Source organism: Henckelia pumila, chromosome 4, assembly GCF_033568475.1.
Source record: "Henckelia pumila isolate YLH828 chromosome 4, ASM3356847v2, whole genome shotgun sequence".
In the NCBI taxonomy this organism is placed as follows: Eukaryota; Viridiplantae; Streptophyta; class Magnoliopsida; order Lamiales; family Gesneriaceae; genus Henckelia; species Henckelia pumila.
Window position 1 is genome coordinate 181,785,857 of NC_133123.1, and position 8,373 is coordinate 181,794,229.

Below are 8,373 nucleotides of genomic sequence, written 5' to 3' on the forward strand. Positions count from 1 at the left end.
AGCACGCTTAACTTTGGAGTTCTTATGTGATGAGCTTCCGAAAAGAAGATGCACCTTCTTGATATGAATAGTACATATGAAATCTTTTAAGCCCTCCTCAACCATATTGTCCCATACCTACACAGTCTCAGAATCCCCTCTCATTCCGGCACGGGATTGGTTCATTCATGTCTCCCTCCGCCTAGAAGCCTACCAGGAGCCACTCATTGTCCGTGCAACCTCTTGACACCGGCGATCACTCCCTGCCTCTTCAGCCCCGGGCATCACACCACCTTTTTAAAAAAAATAAAAAGCCCTTTTTTGTAATGGACTGGACCCGCACTCTTTGCACTCTGGCCACATCAGGCCTCAGCTCTGGTCCGGCCCAGCCATATTCAACTCGTGGGCCTTCTCCCACCTGAAAAAGGGAGTTTCATGCCCTCCACAGGGATGATAAGAATTTGCACTTGAGCCTGGTATCCCTAGGGAGGGCATGAAACTCCATTTTCAGGTGGGAGAAGGCCCATGAGTTGAATATGGCTGGGCCGGCCTAGAGCTGAGGCCCGATGTGGCCAGAGTGCAGAGGGTGCGGGCCCAGTCCATTACAAATTTTTTTTTTATGTATTAATCTTTTGAATACTTGATCAGATTGGTTAATTTTAATTCATGTTTCTTAAATATCGGATTGATATTAATTGTGTTTAAGAATTGAGATTAGCACCCAAGGCCTCCACAACAGGTGGTATCAGAGCGTAAGTTTCTTGGACTGAGATAGAAGTGTGTGAGCGAGGTAGATCGAGTCGCATGCATTTATTGTATTGCATAGATTAATGCATTACTTGATGTTACATGAATTACATGAGAGTATGATCTACTGTTTAAAGAAATGCACGTCTTATTGATTTAAGAATTACATGCTTAGTTGATTAAGTGTTTACATGATTATGTGAATACTTTATAAGCATGTTTATTTTTGATGCATGAGGTTATTAAACTAAGATTATAAGTGTGCTATACTGAGTGTATGTATAATTTTTGCGTTTCTTATATATTTTGTTATAAAGAAAGATAGGTTTTTCGGGTGAATTAAGCACCCCAGACTGAACAGAACAGATTTCTCAGGTGAAGTAAAAACCTCAGATTGAACAGAAAAGTATACCATTGAACCAATGGATGCTATGCTCACACCGATGGAGGTATGTTAATTACTTGGCAAGTGTTTAGAACAGAATTTTATCAGCGGTTCCTTTCCGCAGCAGATAGAGAAGATGAGAAACCAGACTATGCCTAGAAAGAAGAATATGCCAATAAGAAGCAGAGCAATTTGAGTATCAAGGAATACGTTACTAGATTCTTATGCTTGCTATGATTTGTTCCTCGAGTTGCTGATGATAAAGAAGCTCAAGTTGAGCTGTTTATTAATGGCATGAACCCAGAGATTTATGCCTGGGTAAATGTTTGCAACCGAAGATTTTGTGGAAGCCATAGACAGGGCGAAGAGAACTGAAGCTGGTTTTATGAATCGGAAGGAAAATTTAGACATGCCACAGTACGTGAGACAATCACAAACTCAGCCGTAATTTCCACAACAGAGCAGATATGAGGTAAGATGTAACACCCCGATTTTATCTTAATCGACTTTATTTGAGATAATCGGAGATTCCAGAGTTCAAGAGCCAACTTGATTTTGATCATGGTCCTTTTTGCAAATTTCGGATTTTTCAGGGACTAAAGTGCAAATATTGAGATTATTAGATATTTAAGCTTGAGTTGACTTACCTTTTCACTTCATCCCCTTCCCCAACACGCCTCCTCCCTCTCTAGATGCCATGGACGTCTCCTTGAGCTCCCAGATTTCACCCCGAGCACGATCCGTCCGTTAGAATTTATTTCTGAAGGCAGATTAGCGATCACGGCTGCGAGAGCTTCGTTCTACCGTAAGTATTTCTCCGATCGGATATGTTTTGTTTTTCGGAGGTTGTTAGAATCGATTTAGATTCTAGTATGTTGTTCTTGGCGGAGTTCTGATCGTTTATTATCTGTCAGTTTTGAATTAGAGCGACGTTCGGATTTGTTATGATTTTTGGAAGCCATTTTCGAAAACTTGGATTTTGAGATTGATGGGTTGCCTTGTTATTGTTGTTTTGGGCATTGATATGAGGTTATATCGTTATTGAACTGCTGTCTGCATTTTCGGTTTGATCAGATTATAGCCGTTATGCCGTCGGTTTGAGTTTTGGATTGTTTACCGGTTCGAATTGTTGAGCCAAGCCTTTGTTTGAGTTGTATGTTAATCTCGAGCCTTTATTACTTCTTGCACAGATTGATTTGAGGCCAGTGGAATTGCGAGATTTCAGCTTTGTTCGACTTGGAGATTGTAGCAGGTTTGGAGCATCGAAGTTGTTGAAAAGAGGTATAAGATGACTTAGATTGGAATGGAACGTGTGACTCGAATCCGACTTGATTCGAGTGTTCCGAAGAATCACATACTTGCATGTTATTTGATTATTTGAATTATTTGAGTTATGTTTTGAATTTCATTCATCTTGAACATGAATCCTTGATTTGAGTAGCGGGCAGGACGGCCCTTTTGATGATAGACGTTTTGGGGATTATATTATGAGTGGACTGGGTGTAGCCGTTTCACCTAGTGCTAGCATACTCCTTATAGTCGCACCAAAGTCTAGAGGATGGAGATACGTAGCACCACCTCGATCGGGAGAGTCGGTGAGTCGTTTACGTGATCTCGTCCTCGGGATCCCAAAAGCAAAAGCAGAAATGTTTTGATTATCCGACTTGATAATCCCAGATTTTAAAGACATGCATTGCATTTATTCATATGAATTGAGTTTTAGACATTCTTGTGGAATTTCATGGTTGTTTTATGAATATCTAGAAGATGATGCATTTCGTTTGAGATGTTTTTATGATATTGCATGTTTGTCTCTTTTACTGGGAATATTATTCTCACCGGATTATCCGGCTGTTGTCTTGTCTTTGTATGTGTGCTTGGCAACAGGTGGGGCAGGACCGAGTCAGAGATCGCATGGCTAGGTGGATGAGTTGATAGAGTGAGGCCTTGTTATTGTAGAAGTCGAATTTGAAATCGAACTTAGATTGTATTCGAACTCGATTTGTATTTTGGATTTTGGAACTTAGAATTGATGCATGTTCTACTCTTTCTTGTAATTGAATACTTCGTTGTTGGAAAAGTGTTAGTTGGATCATGTCGGAGCCTTTCCGGGTGTTAGATTGCACTTTTGGAGCCTTATTTTGAGCTAAAACAGCAGGCCATGCGCGCCCGCGCGTTCTGCTCCCTTTCTCGGAGGCCCGGGCAGGGCTGTATGCGCGCCCGTGCCTCGGGTGGCGCGCCCGCGCGTCACCCTGTGTAAAAAAAAAAAAAACTTTGCTTTTAATCTTAGATCTTGTATGCGTAATTATTGTTTATTCTGAGATTAGATGATTAGAATCGAGGTCTCACATTAAGTGGTATCAGAGCGATAAGATTCTTTGGACTGAATTTAGAAGTGAGCGGGGTAGATCGAGTCCGCATGAATTGATTCTCGCATGTGGTTGAGTTTTTTAAATTGATTTATTTAAATACCATGCGAGCATGCTTTGTTGTTGAGAATTACTTGATTTACATGATTGTGTGATTTGAAATATGAAGCATGAATTATTTGAGATATGAACTGTATTTCACCTGTATCCGGAAGTCTGAGAGGTTGCAATGGCACCGAATTGCAGCGATTGAGATATCTTGTGTCCTAACCTTTGATTATCAGATGGGTCCTCGAAGAGTTATTAATACGAATCCACCGCCAGTTATTCCTACAACTGAGCAAGCTAGTACTGAAACGGTAGAGATGGATGCTTCAGCGACGCCTATGGAAACCTTGCTGAAAAGGTTTCAGTCATTCAATCCGCCATTGTTGATGGGTTCAGAAAATCCAGTTGACTGTGAGAGTTGGTTGGATGATATCGATCAGTTGTTCGATTCCATCGATTACACAGATGACCGTCGAATCAGGTTAGTCATTCATCAGCTTCGTGGGGTTGCTAAGAGTTGGTGGATCATGACAAAGAAAGCAATGGAGAATAGAGGTACGGAAGTTACTTGGACTCTTTTCAAATCGGAATTTTTTAAGCGGTTGTTCCCTATCTCGTATCGCAAAGATAAGGGAGCAGAGTTTGCCAACCTGAGGCAAGGGAATCTGAACATTGAAGAGTACGTGGCTAAGTTCGATAGTCTGTTGCGTTTTGCACCGCTAATTGCCGGAGATGAAGAAGCTAAGGCAGATCAGTTCATCAATGGTTTGAACCCTGACGTCTTCACGTTGGTAAATACCAACAGGCCTAATAACTTTGCGGATGCCATGAATCACGCAAAGGGAGCAGAAGCAGGTTTGTGGAGACAGAGAGGAAATCAGTTTGTGCCTCAGCAGCAGCAGGGACAGTTTCAGGCACAATCTTCTCAATACCAAAACCAACCGTTCCATTACCAGAATCAATCCTTTCAGTTTCAGAACCAACCACCGAGTTCTGAGGGTGGTAGCAGTGGAGGTAACAGGAAGGATTACTATCTCCCGAAGGGAAAGCAGTTTAAGAAGCACGGAACCAGTTCTTCGAGCTCGAGTGGTTCGAGGCAGTATGGATCGGGACAGAGTTCGGGACAGTCAGGCATGTCTTGTGCCAACTGCGGAGGTCGTCACTCCAGTGATCAGTGTAGAGGTATTTTTGGAAGGTGTCATATTTGTAACCAGGCGGGGCATTTTGCGAGAACATGTCCTCAGCGTGTTCCTCAGCAAGCTCAAAGTGGAATTTTCCCGAGACAGACAGCTCAGCCTCAGCAGCAAGCACCTACTGTCCACTCTTTCCAACCTCAGCAACAGAATGTGTAGGAAGGTAATCAGTATGCAAGCCAGCCTCCCAGACAGCAGGCACGAGTTTTTGCTCTGTCTGAGGATCCGCAGACTCAGGCTGCAACCGATAATGACAGATCAGGTAACGTTCGATATTGAGTTTCCTATTCTTATTGGACTGTTAGATACTGGCGAATCTCTTGCCTTCTTATTGAAGAATCTGTATATGTTTAACGTGCCTCTTTTAAATTGTTGAATCGTTCGAATTGATGAATACTCCAGTAGTGTTGTTAACTTCTGTTAACCGGATCTTTTAGAATAATTAGTTGAGACTAGGAATTTTTATCGTTGATTTCTTATCTTTTTGGAATGAGAATTGTACTGATCTTTCAGAGCTTTTGAGAATCGTATAGCAGATGTTTGTGCCGAGCAGTTGTATGTTTTTCTTCGATGTCTGAATTCTTTTGGATCGAATGGTCTTCTTCGATTGTATGATTTGATGATGGAATTTATGCCGATCAGCGATCTTTTCTTATCGAGATTTTGGAGATGTATTCTTATTAAGTGGAATTGCGCTATAGTCTAGACGTCGAGACAGTTGAAGACGCTCGAGACTCAATGTCTGAATCTGGACTTTGAGCTCGTAGCGATCTTATTGATTTGAAGACCTGTTCTTCTATTTGTCTTATGCGGAAATTCACGTGATCTGTTCTAATCTTAAGAGTTGGAGTAATTATTTTAGCAGACGAAACTGATTTGAAAGCAGAGGAGAGGATTAGATTGTATGAGATTTCTTACTGCGAATTTTATCTGAGGAATTGTATGCAGCAACCGATGTTTTGAGCTGTTCTTATTTTATCTACTGTCTGATTTGATTGACCTATTGTTGGAATCTGCTACCGTTTTCCGTACAGAATGACTTTCATTCAAGATTAGAGGATTGAGATCTTGTCAGAGGTCGTCAGATGTCATGTTTGGCCGAAGTCGGTTAGTTTAGACAGAGATCCTTGATGCGCTCATTCTTTCGGCAAGGACTTCGATGAGATTTTGTTGCCTGATTTCAACTTTTTCAGTTCGATATCCTCAGAACGACGGACAGCCAGATTAGACGAGTCGAACTTTGGATGTTATTCCTTGAGTTGAAACCAAAGATGATTCGATTGTGACTGAGCTTAGGAGGATTTTCTATAGAAAAGGAGTCGACTTTTGATGGACAAACTTGAAGGAGTAGTTTGGAGAACAGAGTTCGTGTTGGAACCGTGTCGATTTCGAGGACGAAATCTTTTCTTAGTGGGGGAGAATTGTAACGCCCCGATTTTATCTTAATCGACTTTATTTGAGATAATCGGAGATTCCAGAGTTCAAGAGCCGACTTGATTTTGATCAGGGTCCTTTTTGCAAATTTCGGATTTTTCAGGGACTAAAGTGCAAATATTGAGATTATTAGATATTTAAGCTTGAGTTGACTTACCTTTTCACTTCATCCCCTTTCCCAACACGCCTCCTCCCTCTCTAGACGCCATGGACGTCTCCTTGAGCTCCCAGATTTCACCCCGAGCACGATCCGTCCGTTAGAATTTATTTCTGAAGGCAGATTAGCGATCACGGCTGCGAGAGCTTCGTTCTACCGTAAGTATTTCTCCGATCGGATATGTTTGTTTTTCGGAGGTTGTTAGAATCGATTTAGATTCTAGTATGTTGTTCTTGGCGGAGTTCTGATCGTTTATTATCTGTCAGTTTTGAATTAGAGCGACGTTCGGATTTGTTATGATTTTTGGAAGCCATTTTCGAAAACTTGGATTTTGAGATTGATGGGTTGCCTTGTTATTGTTGTTTTGGGCATTGATATGAGGTTATATCGTTATTGAACTGTTGTCTGCATTTTTGGTTTGATCAGATTATAGCCGTTATGCCGTCGGTTTGAGTTTTGGATTGTTTACCGGTTCGAATTGTTGAGCCAAGCCTTTGTTTGAGTTGTATGTTAATCTCGAGCCTTTATTACTTCTTGCACAGATTGATTTGAGGCCAGTGGAATTGCGAGATTTCAGCTTTGTTCGACTTGGATATTGTAGCCGGTTTGGAGCATCGAAGTTGTTGAAAAGAGGTATAAGATGACTTAGATTGGAATGGAACGTGTGACTCGAATCCGACTTGATTCGAGTGTTCCGAAAAATCACATACTTGCATGTTATTTGATTATTTGAATTATTTGAGTTATGTTTTGAATTTCATTCATCTTGAACATGAATCCTTGATTTGAGTAGCGGGCAGGACGACCCTTTTGATGATAGACGTTTTGGGGATTATATTGTGAGTGGCCTGGGTGTAGCCGTTTCACCTAGTGCTAGCATACTCCTTATAGTCGCACCAAAGTCTAGAGGATGGAGATACGTAGCACCACCTCGATCGGGAGAGTCGGTGAGTCGTTTACGTGATCTCGTCCTCGGGATCCCAAAAGCAAAAGCAGAAATGTTTTGATTATCCGACTTGATAATCCTAGATTTTAAAGACATGCATTGCATTTATGCATATGAATTGAGTTTTAGACATTCTTGTGGAATTTCATGGTTGTTTTATGAATATCTAGAAGATGATGCATTTCGTTTGAGATGTTTTTATGATATTGCATGTTTGTCTCTTTTACTGGGAATATTATTCTCACCGGATTATTCGGCTGTTGTCTTGTCTTTGTATGTGTGCTTGGCAACAGGTGGGGCAGGACCGAGTCAGAGATCGCATGGCTAGGTGGATGAGTTGATAGAGTGAGGCCTTGTTATTGTAGAAGTCGAATTTGAAATCGAACTTAGATTGTATTCGAACTCGATTTGTATTTTGGATTTTGGAACTTAGAATTGATGCATGTTCTACTCTTTCTTGTAATTGAATACTTCGTTGTTGGAAAAGTGTTAGTTGGATCATGTCGGAGCCTTTCCAAGTGTTAGATTGCACTTTTGGAGCCTTATTTTGAGCTAAAACAGCAGGCCATGCGCGCCCGCGCGTTCTGCTCCCTTTCTCGGAGGCCTGGGCAGGGCTGTATGCGCGCCCGCGCCTCGGGTGGCGCGCCCGCGCGTCACCCTGTGTAAAAAAAAAAAAAAAACTTTGCTTTTAATCTTAGATCTTGTATGCGTAATTATTGTTTATTCTGAGATTAGATGATTAGAATCGAGGTCTCATATAAGAGGTAGTGGCAGCAGCAGCAAACATCAACTTAATCCAAAGAGTTAACAATTTAAGATGAGAGTGGTTTCTCTAGCTTTAGCGGATCGAGATAGAGTAATTTGGGTCAGAATGCAAAGCATGCTAGTGGTTTTTGCACTAATTGTGGAGGGAGACATTCTAGCAATCAGTGTAGAGAAATTTCAGGCAGATGTACTAGATACAAGAGAGACATTTTGCTCAAATGTGTCCTAATCAAAGCAGATTAAGAAGAAATCAGAATGAAGATCAATACTAGAGGCATACAGAGGATCAAACATAAGTTGCACCTAAGAATAAGATTGCAGGTAACAAACTTATTTTTCTTTAACCTGTT

General features: G+C 41.3%; 2 long non-coding RNA genes across 2 annotated transcripts; both read left to right on the forward strand.

Moving 5' to 3' along the window:
* The first annotated feature begins 1,811 nt into the window (after nucleotides 1-1,811).
* On the forward strand, nucleotides 1,812-3,134 carry LOC140860069 (uncharacterized). Its single transcript, XR_012143587.1, has 3 exons — nucleotides 1,812-1,916; nucleotides 2,302-2,392; nucleotides 2,999-3,134. It is a non-coding gene; the product is annotated as an uncharacterized lncRNA (long non-coding RNA).
* A 3,227-nt stretch (nucleotides 3,135-6,361) lies between these two features.
* Nucleotides 6,362-7,687, forward strand: LOC140859945 (uncharacterized). Its single transcript, XR_012143561.1, has 3 exons — nucleotides 6,362-6,470; nucleotides 6,855-6,945; nucleotides 7,552-7,687. It is a non-coding gene; the product is annotated as an uncharacterized lncRNA (long non-coding RNA).
* The last annotated feature ends 686 nt before the right edge of the window (nucleotides 7,688-8,373 follow it).